General features: G+C 36.5%; 1 protein-coding gene across 5 annotated transcripts in view; it reads right to left on the bottom strand.

The window, feature by feature from the left end:
• daam2 (dishevelled associated activator of morphogenesis 2) overlaps nucleotides 1-16,657 on the bottom strand; it is a 91,324-nt gene that overhangs the window by 62,915 nt on the left and 11,752 nt on the right. For 2 of the 5 annotated variants that reach the window (XM_051869288.1, XM_051869291.1), the window contains exon 1: nucleotides 6,625-6,869. The exons of 1 other annotated variant lie outside the window; for it this stretch is intronic. The gene's annotated coding sequence lies outside the window, so the exon portion shown is untranslated. Of the gene's footprint in view, nucleotides 1-6,624; nucleotides 6,870-16,657 lie in introns of those variants that run through there. 2 more of the 5 variants (XM_051869290.1, XM_051869292.1) reach the window with 1 other exon arrangement.

Raw genomic sequence — 16,657 nt, 5'->3', positions numbered from 1 at the left:
AATAAATACTTAGGCCCTCTCTGCTGTTTTGGTTAAAGTCTGTAAAATTTCAAACAGAAAGCAATTCAGTTTGGAACGATTCCGTATTTGGACACACTGAAAGAGATTTTAAGAGGTTGTGGTTTTTGTTGTGCAAATTTTCTCTACATCATTTGATTAAATGGCACTTTATAACTTAGATGGCACTGCAGCTCACTTCAAAACATGATCATTGCAAAGAAGAAGTAGTGAATTAAACTTGAAATATAATGCATTGATTTCCATTAAAGTGAATGCTTCAAGATGGCATAAGCATGGCTTGTTAACCATGTTTCCATGTGAAAGCATGTTAAAATCTCTCTTAAACTGTGTCAAACACATTACACCAGATATTAAGAAAGCAGCACAGTGTAATAACTGGGGCAACATTTATTAAGAATGTGACCAACATGTTTTCTTTGCTGCCTCATAGCTGGCATCTGGGACAATGGGACCATAATGGGACAATGGTCAATACAGCATACAGGTCATTGACTGCTGTTGTGTGTCAAACGCGTGTGTCTTTGGGCACGTGTGTACGTGCAGAGGGGAGTTGAATATGGAAGAACAGAGGGCATTACATAAATAACAAGGCTAAAGTACTGGCTGACTGCATGCAAACATGGGTTGATTTATCTCATCTGCTTTGACTCACAGAATCACATGCATACGCAGAGACATTTTAGTATAACGTGTGCACAAACTCACCTTACTAAAACTAAACACTGTAGTTATGTAGATTATATTCAAAACTGATAGATGACCATATTTCAAGCCAATGAAAAACACATGTACATGTCATGTATGCATTTGGCAGAAGCTTTTATACAAAGTGACTTATATTGCATTGAAGGTATTCAGCATCTACTGTTTGAGTTATAGAAAGGTCTTTAACCAGTGGCATGATATGAGTTTTTAAGGCAAAGTATATCACATCTATAAAGGAGGACCTTTAAGTGCCTACGTGCAACAGAGACGATGGTCAAACCCAACCCGTCCTATCTCTCCTCTATTCTCTCCAAATCACTTCCTCTCTCTCCTCTCGTAAGATAAGAGAAAGACTACATGAGCATTCAAAAATTTCACAGTAAAAATCTATTCCAAGCTGTTACACATAGCCAAAACAGTTGCCTGCTTTTTGAATGGTCCCTTAAATGTTGTTAATGACAGCAAAATATTTTTTATAATTTCATAGTTTTGTAATTGTAAATGTTGTGTACATGTATTTTGCCACCTCTATAGTGTTAATGCATCTTTTTTTGTGATATGCAACTTTTGATGCAGATTCTGTATTCAATACACTGGCAGCTAAATAAATCATGGCAAACATCTCAAAGCTCCTAATTACATTCAAATTTACATCTAAACAACTTGACATCATTGTTGTTGAATTGAAATGGGTCGGACTCGGCTCTTTGGACTGCGTAATGTTGATCATGTTGTTATCCGGTATTGTAATAGGCATAAAAACACATTTATTGGGTAAAATAGACATTTTAATTAGATTCATAGAATTATAACCTTTTTTTTGTTTTCTCACAGATGACAACCCAACAAACAACTGGCCATTTGCTAATAGAGCTTCAAATTGTGCCTTTCTGAAATTTTAAACAATTCTGCTAAACTACTAGAAAGCAAGGATCCGCAAACAATATTGATAAACCCTGTTTCATTCATTCTCTCTCATAAATTCAAACCATGTCCACATCTGCTTCTGGTCACTGTGAACTCATTCACTTTAACAAGAATCCTTACGATTAAAACAGAAGACTACAAATTTCAATAAGTCAGTTTGACAGTGCAGTTTACAATGCAGCTGTCATGTTTCTCTCCTTTTAACGAAGACTTCAGAGGGCATTATAGAGGTCAGAGGTCAAGGATGTGATGGATTTACATTTAAGTAGGAAATTCATCCAAGCTTCACTGTCTGAAGGAGTAAAATGCCAAACACAGTGGTCTCCATTTTTAACACAGACCTGCAGAGTAATGTTGTGTTTACACAAAAACACATGATGCATGAAGGAATTTGCTTAATGCCAGAAGAGAACTGGCCCCCGGGTTTCTCCCAAGGTTCATTTTTTCCCCCACTACTGTCCCTGATGGAGTTTTGGTTCCATGTCACTGCCGGCATAGGCTTGCTCCCCAGGTGAAAAAAAAATGTACACTTCCATAATATACTTAAAGTGCTCTATTTTCACGCACTAATTTTGTACTTAATATAATAATACTTTTCTTTCACCTGGGTCATTTGGGGCTTAAAAGACAAAATATTCAGAAAATATTATTGATCTGTACTGATACTATCGGATGAGAACAAAAACTTGACCTGAAATGATCTGGATTAATGAAACTTATCTTCTGCTTTTGAAGTCATTTCATAATTGATTGACACTGTTATTGAACTGAATTGAATCAACAGTTTACCTCTCATATTTAAACAGGGTATCTTGCGTTATTATTATTTATTATGAATTTCTTAAATAGCCAAATTTCAACAGCATAAGGGCAGATCCTTCAAATGCAACTGATGATGTTTTTAAGTTCTGAGTTTTATGCAGTTGAGGGCAGTAATAACTTTTTGACTTGATAGTTTTATTAATGTAGCAAACATCTCTATCTCACGTGATCAAGAATATTCCAATTTGAAATCAGATTTCTTTTGATTCCTCTGTCCTCATTTTCTTTCCTTGCATCCCATCCTTGCATCCTAAGGATGAGGATGCACAAATAAGAAATGAGAAGCACCCCTAGTAACTAGCTTTGTCCCTGAATGTATCAGCCGTTTTGAATGAATTGTTTGATTGAATGATTCAATGACTCACTCATTAAGACAATAATCTGCCACTATCTACTAGCGGTTTTAGTGTCATAAGTATCATTTCATTTTAGCTGAGGGGGTTGAGAGAGTGACAAAGATTGAATGCTGTTTTTGTTTTTGTCGTGATAGTAACAATAGTTCTGGTTAAAGAGATAGAATGTGTTGATAGACTATTAAGCATTGCATACAATGTATTTTTTTCCCCTCACAGGGTTTCTTTGAAACTGACATTTGAATTGCAATATAAATAAATGGGACTTGACTAATAATTACGGTACACACATACCTGTTTTTCTGCCATAGTAAAATACAAAATTCCTAATATTTTGAGCTGTGCAATTAATTCAAAACATACTCTTGGTTGAAAGAGACAATTATATTCCAAGCATTTTTACATAAAATAAACAAATTTAGAAGTGAAAAGTTGCCAACTAAAACCCGTGGTGTAAATTAATCAACCTGACTTAATCATTCCCTCAAGTCTTCCAATACTATCCAGAACACTTTTCCAGATCTTTACAGATCTTTAGTGTTCCACACTCCAGGTTTCCCCAGAGGTACCTGTCCTTAAAAGCCTTGCAATAAACAAGCTGTTTATAAAGTCAGCCTGCCAGAAACAGTACAGCTGTTTACAGTATCTGGGCATGAGGTGGAATTCAGGACACTCTCAAGCATGTAGTACTAATGAGCCACTTTTTCCCAAGCAGACATTACCATTGGTGAGACTCCCACAAATAGATCATTGACTGATATGAACTGGACACTATTTATACCCAGTCACTGGTTAGTTGTTAGATGTTTAACATTCCATTAGACTTTCCCATATGTCACTGGGGCTGTGAGAGAAACCTGATCACACAGTGCCCCACATCAAAGTAATGAGCATCCTGTAGTGTGTGGACATCAATCTGTTTTCTATATTTAGTCCAAATCCCATTGATGGCACACTTTCAATTCTGTAAAAACATTAAGGTAAATAGTGCGCCCAAAAGTGGCAGAAAGCCGCCACAGAATGCGATGATTTGCGATCCAGACTTCAGTTCTCTTTCAATCTTCTTGTTACTGAACAGAATAAAGACAGAAAGTCAAAATGCCCGCATTGGCGAGTATTCACATAAACAGTCAGTATTGTCTTAAAGGGTTAGTTCACCCAAAAATGAAAATTCTGTCATTAATTACTCACCCTCATGTCGTTCCACACCTGTAAGACCTTCGTTCATCTTCGGAACACAAATTAAGATATTTTTCCATAAAATCCGATGGCTCAGTGAGGCCTGCATTCGAAGCGCGTATCAAACTGCCAAAGTCACGCCCCCCAGTGGTGAACCATTGAAATTTTGAAACACTTATGATGTAACGAAGCCTCGTTTACAGAAATCACGTGACTTTGGCAGTTTGATATGCACTCCGAACCACTGATTCGAAACAAAAGATTCGTAAAGCTTCGAAGCTTTGTGAAGCAGTGTTTTGAAATCGCCCCTCACTCGATATTGTTGAATAAAGTTGTTATTTTGTTTTTTGGTGAGCAAAAAGTATTCTCGTCTCTTCATAACATTAAGGTTGAACCACTGTAGTCACATTTAGTAGCTTTCTGGGCATTGAAAGTGTTATTTGTCTTGCTGTCAATGGAGGCCTCACTGAGCCATCGGATTTTATCAAAAATATCTTAATTTGTGTTCCGAAGATGAACGAAGGTCTTACGGGTGTGGAACGACATGAGGGTGAGTAATAAATGACAGAATTTTCATTTTTGGGTGAACTAACCCTTTAAGTGAATGTAAACCAATTAAGAGAAAATTGAATGTGTATCAGTACATACATTAGGTCTTAAAGTGACAGCAGCCTAATATACCTGCTGCTGCATTAATTTTAATCAAACAACAAAAGAAAACTCACTGTTCTTGACTGAATAACCCTGTAATATTTCTTACCTACATACTACTCTGAAAAAATTAATGCACTTTTTATTTTATTGTTATCTTTCTTATATTGTAATTGTCCTATTGTTTGTATTTTTGTTCTTATTTTTAATATCAAAAACAAAACAAAAAAAAAACTATACTGAGATACACGTTATCGTGAATTAAGATTTTGGAGTAATCGCTCGTCCCTAAATGACAGGTTAATGAATGTGATAATTAACCTATGCATGATGCTCATGTTCTGTCATCTATTATTCAATTACTTGTCCTGTTGTTTTAGGCTTTTGCCTATATTAGTATCAAGATATTTTAGTCAGGTCTCGTATCAAAGTCATAATCTTAAGTGGTAAACACTTTTATGGAAAATATACGGACCTGAAAGTAATGCGGCAACATGTAAGTAACAGTGTTGTTAATTATAATACCTAATCTGTGATCAAGACTTTTTGATATGTCAGAACTCAAGTAAATCAGACTCTCTTTGTCACAAAATTGTTTATTGGTGTTTAGTAAATCAAGCCAGTGACTTCACATCATTCCTCTTAGTATAGCATGAAAATCATCTTTTATTTAAATAGTTAAATTATATACAGAAAGAGAGCAACAAACACTTTCTTTATAATCACTGGAGCTGTCAATTACTTCAGTTCAGCGCAAGCTCACTCAGTTCTGCACGCTTGCCAAAATTCCTGTTATAATCAATGATGCAGTCTACACTACACAATGAACATTAACATTGTGTCTCCACCATGTTATTGTGAGAGTGCAGAAATTGGGTTGCAATGGCAAGATTATTGCATTGTGCGTTTAATAGACATGACATGATCAGCTACAACACTGAGCACTGCAACCTTTAATGCAAAGGGAGTATATCTAAATATAATGCTATAATCAACACTTTTTACAATTAGTTAGTATCGACAGCTGTAACATTTTAAATGTAGTACAAGTTTTCAAAAGAGCTCCACGTGTAATACTTATGCAAAGATGTTATACAAACATACCAGTGGGCATTTACATTGAAGTCTTAAAGGAGACATTGAGTGTTTAAATCAGGGGGTTAAAGTGGCCTAAAATTTGTAAATGATGACAGTTTTGATGTAAAAATCCTAATAACATTATAAGTGAACCTCAGGAAACATTATAAGACAAAAAGAAAATGCCGTTAACGACCCTTTAATGTCCTTACATTCACAGTTCGTTCCATGTCACTTGGTTCCACTCATGTGAACCGTAAACATGCTGTGCCAAGAATAACGTTTGAACAACAGATAGGTTTGCTGCCAAAGCTAGTAGTTGACGATTGAGAGCAGTATGAGCATCTTTGTGAGAGACCGCACTTAATTGATTTCAAGGTGGTGATATATGCTTGTTATAGCCTTTTCCTGATGAGAGTGTTCAACTCCATCCTTACCATCTCAAAAATTTACGACTGACCAAACGCCCTCACAAGGGAACAGACAAGCTGTTCAGATCAGCTTGGAGATTCTCCCAAAGTCAGAAACCAGTGGATGACAGCATGTCCCAACATCAGGACTTTGTCTGTCATTAGCAGATTTTATTTTGCTCTGTGATATATGATCAGATGCTGGAGAAATTATGAATCAGGAGTAGAGTTTTATATAATTCAAAATTAATAACTCTTCAATTCTCAACATGCCACCTTTCCCGGCACAAATACGGATATGCCAGTCATGGCGCTGTCACAAGCATGGAAACAGCTGCACACTTCCTTTTTGACAGACAGTTTATATCTAACAGTCCTCATATAATCCTGCTTCTTATAATGCCTTTGAAGCACTTAAGATCTTGTAAAAAGGTCTTTAGCCATTAAATGCACCAGAATGGAAGGATGCAAGTACTCACCCACTTCAGAGACCAGCCCTTTCAGATATATCATCCTTGCCCTACTCGCTGGAAGCCAGAATGTTTCCTAGTGCCCTTTAAATCTGTGCATCAAGTCCTTTCAGACCTGCTTCTCCTTTTCTTTTATTTGAAACTGTTGTTGAATCTGCAGTTTAAAATGATACTTCCAACCCAGAGCGACCAGAGTGCTACTGCGCCAGAGCCTGGATTTCAGCTGACTGTGCTGGAATCAAAGCTGTTGACATTGCTCCCTCCCTCTCTCACATCGCTCTCTTCTTTTTCTCTCTCTCTCTCTCTCTCTCTCTCTCCCCTCCCTTTCCCCTTCTCTGGAATCTGGGTTTAGCACATGACAGCATGCATGTGTATATCTGTAAACCAGCATGAGAAGAGATGGAGTGAGAGGGAATGAGTCTTGCCATCTTCACATTCCCAACCTAGGCTGTCAGAGAAAAAGGCTGAAGATATGGGAACTATATTCATGTATGTCCTCACCAGAGCAACACTGAGACTTTTTTTAATCTGATGTAAATAGGGTGCATGCCCCACCAAATCTCAGCTAAACATGTTAAGAACACACTGTTACATCCTTATTATGCAAGTCAACATTGCAATAGATCACTTGCATGTGTGACTAAATTTGAATTTTACAACAGAACAAAATCAACACTGAACTGACTCAAGCTAAACAATGACACTATTTTCTTCTGGAGCTGCTGTACAGCTGAAACAAACTTTGTTGCATAGGCTAATTTTCCTGTTTTCACCGTAAAGCTGCTTCGAAACAATCTGTATTGTAAAGAGCACTATATAAATAAAGGTGACTTGACTTGATTGACCGCTTTAGGGTGCATATAGAACACTCTGATTGAGCATTTGATAGGAAAGAATGTGTAAGCTCATTTAAGAGGGTGTGGAAAGAGGAATTCTAAATTTTAAATATAGCCTATCGACTCGTGTGGACAATGCAGTGATGCAATGGCCATGTCTCTTTTTAAATACATATAAGTCTTTAAGTGTCTCTTTATAGAATGTATTATATTAAAAGACAATAAATTTGTCTTTTTGCTTTTAAGGGTTAGTTCACCCAAAAATGAAAATAATGTCATTTATTGCTCACCCTCATGTCATTCCACACTTGCAAGGCCCTCAGTGAGGCCTGCATTCACAGCGATGACATTTCCTCTCTCAAGGTCCATAAAGGTACTAAAAACATATTTAAAACAGTTATGTGAGTTTGGTGGTTCTACCTTAATATTATAAAGCGACGAGAATGCTTTTTGTGTGCCAAAAAACAAAATAACAACTTTTTAGCAATATAGTGATGGGCCGATTTCAAAACACTGCTTCGGAGCTTTACGAATCGAATCAGTGATTCGGAGCGCCAAAGTCACATGATTTCAGCAGTTTAGCCATTTGATAGGAGATCCGAATCACTGATTCGATTTGTAAAGCTCCGTAGCAGTGTTTTGAAATCGGCCCATCACTATATTGTTATAATCGCTTTATAATATTAAGATAGTTCATGTGAGTTCAGTGGTTCTGTTTTAAATATGTTTTTAGTACCTTTATGGATCTTGAGAGAGGAAGTGTCATTGCTGTGAATGCAGGCCTCACTGAGCTATCGGATTTAATCAAAATATCTTAATTTGTGTTCCGAAGATGAACGAAGGTCTTACGGGTGTGGAACGACATGAAGGTGAGTAATAAATGACATTATTTTCATTTTTGGGTGAACTAACCCTTTAATTGGACAGCAATACATTCCGTTTTAAACCAATGTTTTCAATACACAAATTAAAGTAACATTTAATGATCTATAAGAATTTTGGAAATTGCAGATATATTTGCAAACTGATTATATTGAAGTCTATTGGATTTCTATGCATTTTATGACTACAAAGATTTTAATCTATGAGACCTAAAGGGATTTCTTAACCTGTGGCTCTCTCTGGTGGACAGTCTTCAAGCAGAAGAAACTGGATGTATTATTCTGAATGATATACATCCACAATCTGATTTGTGATGCAGCCTGGAATCATAATTACACCATTATGATTCATTTGGCCAAAGGAGAACTAGTCCCCTGGCTGAGCCTGGTTTCTCCCAAGATTTTTTTCTGTCACCGATGGAGTTGGGATTCTTGCCACTATCGTCTTTGGCTTGCTTAGTTGGGTACACTTAATATTCAGCAATATTATTGATTTTACTGCACTGACACTATTGGATGAAAACTGCACTGAGCTGGATAGTCACTGTTTTCACCAGAGCTGCTTTATAGCTGAATTGAACTCTGAATTGATAAACTTTAGAGTTATTGAACTGAACCGTATCAACACCGAACTGACTTGAGCTGTATAATGACACTACTGGCTTGTTAGAGCTGCTTTACAGCAGATTTGAATTTGTTACTGTTGTGAAGCTGCTTTGAAATAATCTTTATTGTATAAAATGCTATAGAAATAATGGTGACTTGACTTGAATGCACATTCAGCATATATTAACAAAATAAATAAAAATGCAAGGTCAAAAATTTGTTTCTTAAAACATTGTTATTATTGTTTACAATATTTTATTATTTCTCAAAACATTGAGTTTTCTAAGTGAACAAATTAGGTATAAGTGTTTTCACACATGATCATTGGGTGTAGGTAATCGGTAAATAAGTGTGCCATTTTAATGGCTGTGTTTCCCAAATGAAACACAAGAGCTGCTAGTTTTGAGTGATGTGTATTTTGCGTTTTGCAAAAAGTTTGCTTTACAATTGCAATCTGATTGTAAAGCAGATAGCTTGCAGTTTTGCAGTCTGAAGATTAGGTATACGAGTGAATGGGTTCACTGAGTGGGTCTCAAGTACCACTTTTAGTGTGTAAGCAATTTAAAAAAAAACTGCAAGGTTCCAGGGGTATTAGGGGAAAATGTTATAGCGCCACCTTGTGACCAATTCTCTTCAAATTTAATACACAGCTTAATCACCTTCTAAGTATCTAAATTTCGTAAAGATCAGTCAATCAGATTTGATATTATTATAACCTGCTGAAAATTGATTGGATGCTGGCAGCTATGTGTTTGTTTGGTTATGTGAGTGACATTTGATTAATATGTAAGAAATTTCTCCAAAGACGATGTATACCCATATTTAACTTGATTGATCATACAGCTGTGGGGTTACGAGCATTTTTATGTTGTAGATACTTTGACATGACTCGGTGTGTGTCCTCTGAATGTCCTTCTGTCTATTTGTATCATGGTTGCGGCTAACAAGCCTTCATTGTGTCAGTGTGATCACCTTGGCTTTAAATGTTTTTTTGTTTTTTCATGAAATTAATTATTCCTTAAAGGGCACCAGGAGAAGAAGATTTGTAATCATGGCTTGACTTAAGGGCCCATGGGCTTGAGTCATTTTCGGGCCCTACCTACTCTACAAATGACTTTAAATACAGCAGCAAGTATCAAAGAGGTATGCATCATTAGCTCTAAAGCCGTTATATAAGCCTAGTTAAAAACGGAATCATTTATTTATATAACCACTGATTGAAGCTTGAAAAACCTTTTCCAAATATATAAATAATAATTTAAAAAGTTCAAAGTGATTTGTGTTTTGCAATAAACAACTGTTTTCATGGCAGAATAGTGATTAAAAAAATCTTTACATGGAAAATATTGAAAAATATACAAAGACCTTGTAAGGTTGCAGTCTCAAAATATATGAACTTGCGACAACACCGGTATTACCGATAACACTGGGGTCGCTTTTTACATTCATTTTTTTTCAAATTCACAATCACGCATACTCTGCGTACAGAGGGCGGCAGTACTGACCACACATTTTATAAGATTTTCTCAGCTTTTTGTTCAAAATGTTTTTTATGAAACTTACCTACATTCAAGTGTTGATAAAAGAATGCATAAAGCTAGAATACATATTTTGTTTGTTTGTTTGTTTAAAAGGAGATTCTCTGTTCTGTGAAAATGATCAAATGCTGGCGGTGGCTAGCAACTTAAAAAAAAGAAAAGAAAAAAAATGCTGACAGGGAAAACGTTAATAATTAATTACTTTATATTTATTTTTTATTTAACTTTCTTTTTCAAATAGTTATATAGTGAAAGGAAGTGTGTTATAATAGTTTTTGTTATGGTAGCAAAATTAGTACAGAGAGCCTTGAAATTATACCGATATTGGTACAGGCTACTGAAATTTTGGTATCGTGACAAACACTAGATCTTTCTTTAAACACATGTATGATTTGTAAACGCATTTAAACTCCACAGAATTTACCAATATGACTCTGCACCAACTTACTTCAAAATGAAACAAACCCTCACTTCCTGTTTATCTTACAAAATAACAAGCTGTTACTGTTTCCACGGTGTCGTCTCAAGAGATTCAAACCATTCAAGAGTTCAGTTCAAGCCTTACTAAAGTAGCACCAGTTAACCTCACTGAAAATTTTTTTGGCATTTACAGTATTACTAAATGACACATACAACTATTACGATACTGTATGTACTTGTTCATTTCTTATCTCACACAGTTTTACATACCTCTTGCTCCTCAGAGGCTTTGAAATTCATCCATTCTCAACTGTGATTCAAAGCTCTTACATATTGCTCTCATTTTAGACAGTCCAACTGTCAAACTAGAAAGGTCAGCATATAAAATAAATCAAGCGCGCGCGCACACACACACACACACACACACACACACACACAAAAACTCTTAATCGTCAGTGAATACCAGTGATGGGAATAACAGTGTTATAAATAAACAGTGTTACTAACGGTGTTACTTTTTTCAGTAAGGAGTAAATCAAACAAATTACTTTCCCCGCCGTTACAACGGCGTTACCGTTACTGACAATAAAATGCCGCGTTACTATAATTGAGCTGCAAAGTTTTTTCTCTGGTGTGTGTGCTGGGGTGGGACACATAAGCTAACTGATGATGATTTGTGTGTGACTAGAGATGACTGACCTGCAGACCGTTTTGTACAGGTTAGTCATACACAACTGATAATAAAGTGCGATGCTCTGTGTGTGTGTGTGTGTGTGTGTGTGTGTGTGTGTGTGTGTGTGTGTGTGTGTGTGTGTGTGTGTGTGTGTGTCTGTGTGTGTCTGTGTCTGTGTCTGTGTCAGAGCATGTGAGCGGAGCGCGAGTTCAAACCAGAATACCCTTTGTGACATGCTGGATCGAAAATATGTAAAATACGTTTTTTCTAGTCGACTAGTAGTTGTTCATTTAAGCCATTAGTTGACTAATCACATTTATATTAATTTGATTTCTTAAATACCGGAGAGAATAAACCATAATAATGAGAGTTTACGTAATATAGGCTATATAGCACTCAAGCGCACGCATAAAGCTTGCCATAAAGAACCGGCAAAATTAATGATTATGAATGTGACAAAAAACAGCAAGGAGACATTTTAATTGTTTATTAATAAACTAATGTTTTCTGAATCAGTGTCGGCTGGGAAGATGAAGTTAACGTTGCTGACTCTCATCATCTCCGCATAATGGACGCGCCTAGATAGAGAATGCACATTTCATTCGGATTACATAATCAGAAAGTAGCCTATTTCTTTTCGTTTTGAATTATTTCGTTTAAAAGTAGACATTTCAAGCTTTCTATAGATATATTTCTCATGTCTGTGAGGCAAGCAGCCGCTGAGTTTCGGTTCATTTAGCCTATAAGGCGCGCTCCAGTTCACGTGCAAGAGATCGCGCCGGCGCCTCCATGTCATATTGTCTGCTATATTTGCTTCTTATTTATTAAATCCAGGCAAATGGTTGATGAAACATTGATTAAAATTAAGTTAAATTTTTTACAAAACGAAATTCACTTTAAAAAAAGGCTTTCTACAAAACAAAACTTAATGAAGTGGTCAAAATCATGTCTGACCCACTCCATGTCTCCCGATATATTGCGCATCTTATGATGTATTCTATCTTACTCATGCTGTTCACTTTTCATAATCAAATAGATGAATTTAAAAAATAACATATGAAACTACGTTTTCTTTAATGGCTACCAACACGTAATGAGAAATTTCATGTCGTGAGCAAGAGCGGATCATGAGTCATGAGTCGACCAAGCTTAATTTATTTTTAGACTTATATTTAATATTGGGGGCATCAAAGTTATTTGACATATTTGGAAAAAAAAATTAAAAAGTAACGCAATAGTTACTTTCCCTGGTAATTAGTTACTTTTATAATGATGTAACTCAGTTACTATTTGTGAGAAGTAACTAGTAACTATAACTAATTACTTTTTTACAACGTGCCCAACACTGGTGAATACATAGCCATTGATATGCTGACCAACAGAAACAGCAACAGTTTGAGAAGACACCAAGTCCATCATGTTTGATATATCCTAGCATATGTTCTGTAAGCCTACACAATTTTGTGTGTCTTATATTCTATTATTAAATTGTTAAATTATAAATAATATACTGGCCACCCTGCACTCTAGATATTGGCATTAGCCATAGAAAAAAACTGACAGGGAACCACTATGCTAAATGCTATGCACTAAAAGTTCCAACTAGGTTAATGCTGTGGGATTCTGTAACGTAGAGAAGAAAAAAAAAGTTCAGTATGAAGAAGCGTGTGTGTGTGCATGGACCTGGAAGGAAAGCTTATTGCATCTCTGACCAGAAGCAAACTTTCAGTAAAGGATATGAGTAGCGGTTGAGAGGAGAAATAGAGAAATACAGAGAGTGAATAACAGTGAGAGAGACTGCAAATGTAGATGAGGGAGCTCTTTGTGCTTTTTTTGGGAGTGCTGATTGAAACCAGCTGTGCCTGTTGGGTTCTCCGGGTCTTGCAACGTGACTCTACAGTACACTGGTTTGGGATGGCCTGCTAACGTTAAATTTACATCACTCGTTTATTCTTATCCAATCATAATGCAGCTTCAGCTTTAAAGGTCCTTTTTGTTGTTATGTTTTTGGATTTATGTTGTTTTCATAATTGTGATTTGTTTTGCACTTCTTGGCCACAGTAGATTACAGAGTGCTCAACAAGATGGGGAACCAAAGAAAAAATGATTGCAAGAGTCCTGGAGCAAATGTAAAGCTTTGAATCATGTACTGTCTGCAGACAGGAAATCAAGACATCTAACAATGACATGGCAAGACAAAGCTCTGCATCCACTCCAGGAGTTTACAGATGTGTTTATTAGAGAGGAATATGTTAGTGTCTCCTATCTTTAGCCGGTACTTCACCTCTTGAGGACAAAGACTCTCACTGAAGATCAGGAGGACACAGATCTCACAAGAGCAATCAAAGACAAAGTCCTTTGAGCCACTCAAAAACTTCTTAATGTCACACCATTCTTACAGTAGGTCCTCGCTTCAAAACAAACTACATCAGTCAAGACAACATCCCAGCCATAAAGGCAAGAATGATGACAGAGATGGAAGAAGCTGCAAGAAAGTTAAGAAAATGGTTTTATTAAGGTTTTTATATGAAGAAACATATTGAGCATTCATTTCTGTTCTGAACATTTTTTAAGGCCACTGATCTATATATAGATAAGACTGAAGTAACTTGGTTGTCATGTATTTTGAATGTTACGGGAGAAAAGATCATCACAGTCACGGGTTTTAGCAGCAGCTTTATCTCTCAAAGCAAAGACACTTAGCAGCTATTTCAAGATTTCTTCTGTCTCCTCTGTCACCTTCTAATTTTAATCAAGTGGTGGAAGCAAAGCTGAACATCTACTTTACTGCACCAGAAAATAATAGAGAAAAGGATCCCCTGGCCTGGTGGAAACAGCACCAGGTTAACTTTCTCAGTTTGAGCAGGTAGCCTTGCCGATACCTGTGTGTTCCTGCCACAAGAACACCATTACATGTGACGCAATCAAGATGTGAAAGTATTCTGGTTGGCCTCAAAATTATTCATTTATTTTGCACTTTAAATGTCAAAAACTTGCTATTGTTGCAACCTTAATGTAGGTTATGGTCAGTGGTTTAGTGATGTAGAATTGTTTACAGTGTGTTAATGTCCATAAAGATTAAGATTTTAAGTTAATTAACCTTTATTCTACTGTAGTTACTTCATTCATACGGTCTTAATTAATGTAAATTAGTGTTATGTCGTCTATTTTATAAACTTAACTGTAAAATGCAAAGAATTTTCATTAAAAAGGTACTGTGCATTTTACACATTTATTTCTTAACATTTTTTAATTTTGAGCCAGTGAATGCAGAATTAAAAAGATTGGATTATTTTTTCAATTTTTGCTGTAATTTCTAAAAGCTTATTTGACAGTTTGTACTTGCAATACAAAATTACAACATATTTATTGTATAGCCCATTTACTCTGAAAGTGCAACAATTTTCATTTTAAAGAAAAGAACAGCCTAACACATTTGATGCTTTAAATGTGCAAAATCTTGTTTGACTTTTTCAAATTCCAACACATTTATTGTGAGAACTCTGCAGCTGTTGCTTAAAATATTTTTTAAAAAACAATTTAACACTTATGTTGATTGAGCTTTGGAACATTTAAAACAAAAAAAAGTAATCGTTTATTCATTTCTAAACTTCAGCACATTTAATTTGTTAACTGCGTAACACTTTTCATTTTAAAGATCATTTAAAAAACACATTTGCTGCGTAAACTGTACAACAGGCAACACTTTTGAATTTGTATAATTTATTTTATGAAATGTACTACATAATAACCTAATTATGATACAAACTTATAATACAAACAGTACAGCATACCTGAGGTGCACATCATTTTTGTTCAAAAAGATTAACATGGTAATATGTTCCAGGGTTAGTCTTGCACGAAGTCTGTTGACTGTCAGGCCAGCTGCAGAAAACACATTCTGAAGGGGCAGATGTTTACCAGCCAAGACAATCTGGGAAATCTGGTGACATTCGCTTTCCACCAATCGAGTGGACTTGTGTCAAGCAAAGGAGGCTGTTCTCTACGAAAGTTGTTTATCTCACTTTCCGAGTCGTTAATGCACAGTTGATTGTAATTATATCAGAGAAGCATCTGAAGGGCACTTTTCCTATCGCCGCCTCCGGCTTGGGTCTGCTGTGCACTTTCAGTATCCCCACTGTTTGTATTTTCTGTATCGGGCTCAGTCATAACCACTGCGGATGCCATTTTGCGCAGCTTTGCATTGGCAGCCAGCCTCTCTGATTTGTGTGTGGCATTCAGCATCATTGCTAGTCTCACGCAGCCAGACCTTCATACTGACGGCAGAAGGTCTGGACTCTATAGCAGCTTTCATTGGCCAAGGACCATCCAAGACATGTAACGCAACCAATCACAGTTTGTTTTGTTCCGCATCATGTTTAGGGGCGTGAAAATGTAAAGATGGCCCTACAATAACAGCCTGCCCTACGTCTAATAAATTATTAATTCAAGAACATTATGCAAGTTTACTGCAACAATGGAGCCGCGAACTTCACATACTTTTGAAAATCCAGCATTTAGTTGATCCTGGTAAGCGCTCATTGTCACAGTTGTAAACACGACGGCTTTTTTCTCCAACTAGGGGGTTTGGCGTCTCATTTCCAGGTGGACCACTGAAGAACGTGACACACATGTCTCCCAGACATCCTGTACAATTAAACCTACCAGATGACGACTTCAAAAATCCTGAAGTGTTTTCAATCAAGTGTGCCATATGCATCAGATGTTCAGCCAACGGTCCGTGGGAGTGACGTCTGAGGCTGAGACTACATCATTGCTAGCATGGATGGTTTTGATGGTAATGCACCAGAGTGAACCTAAAGTAATTGGTTTGAAGAGATAGGAGGTGCATCCGCTATGTAAGATTTTTATATAGACAGTTCTCAAAACGGCTCTGACCTGCATTCATTGTGCCACTGAGTCACGCACTTTTGCTTTGAACTCCAAAACCTGAGCACTGTCCTCTCATGAGATGTGATTGGAAGAGGCTGAAAGTGATAGGGTAGATATTTGAAATGAACATCTGTTGACATTACAGTCGTGGCGCACTTTAATGCTGCCAGCACAGGTGCCACATCCTCCATCAGC

This window comes from Ctenopharyngodon idella, chromosome 17 (genome assembly GCF_019924925.1).
Source record: "Ctenopharyngodon idella isolate HZGC_01 chromosome 17, HZGC01, whole genome shotgun sequence".
Lineage (NCBI taxonomy): Eukaryota > Metazoa > Chordata > Actinopteri > Cypriniformes > Xenocyprididae > Ctenopharyngodon > Ctenopharyngodon idella.
This window is presented reverse-complemented; position numbering and strand designations above follow the sequence as displayed.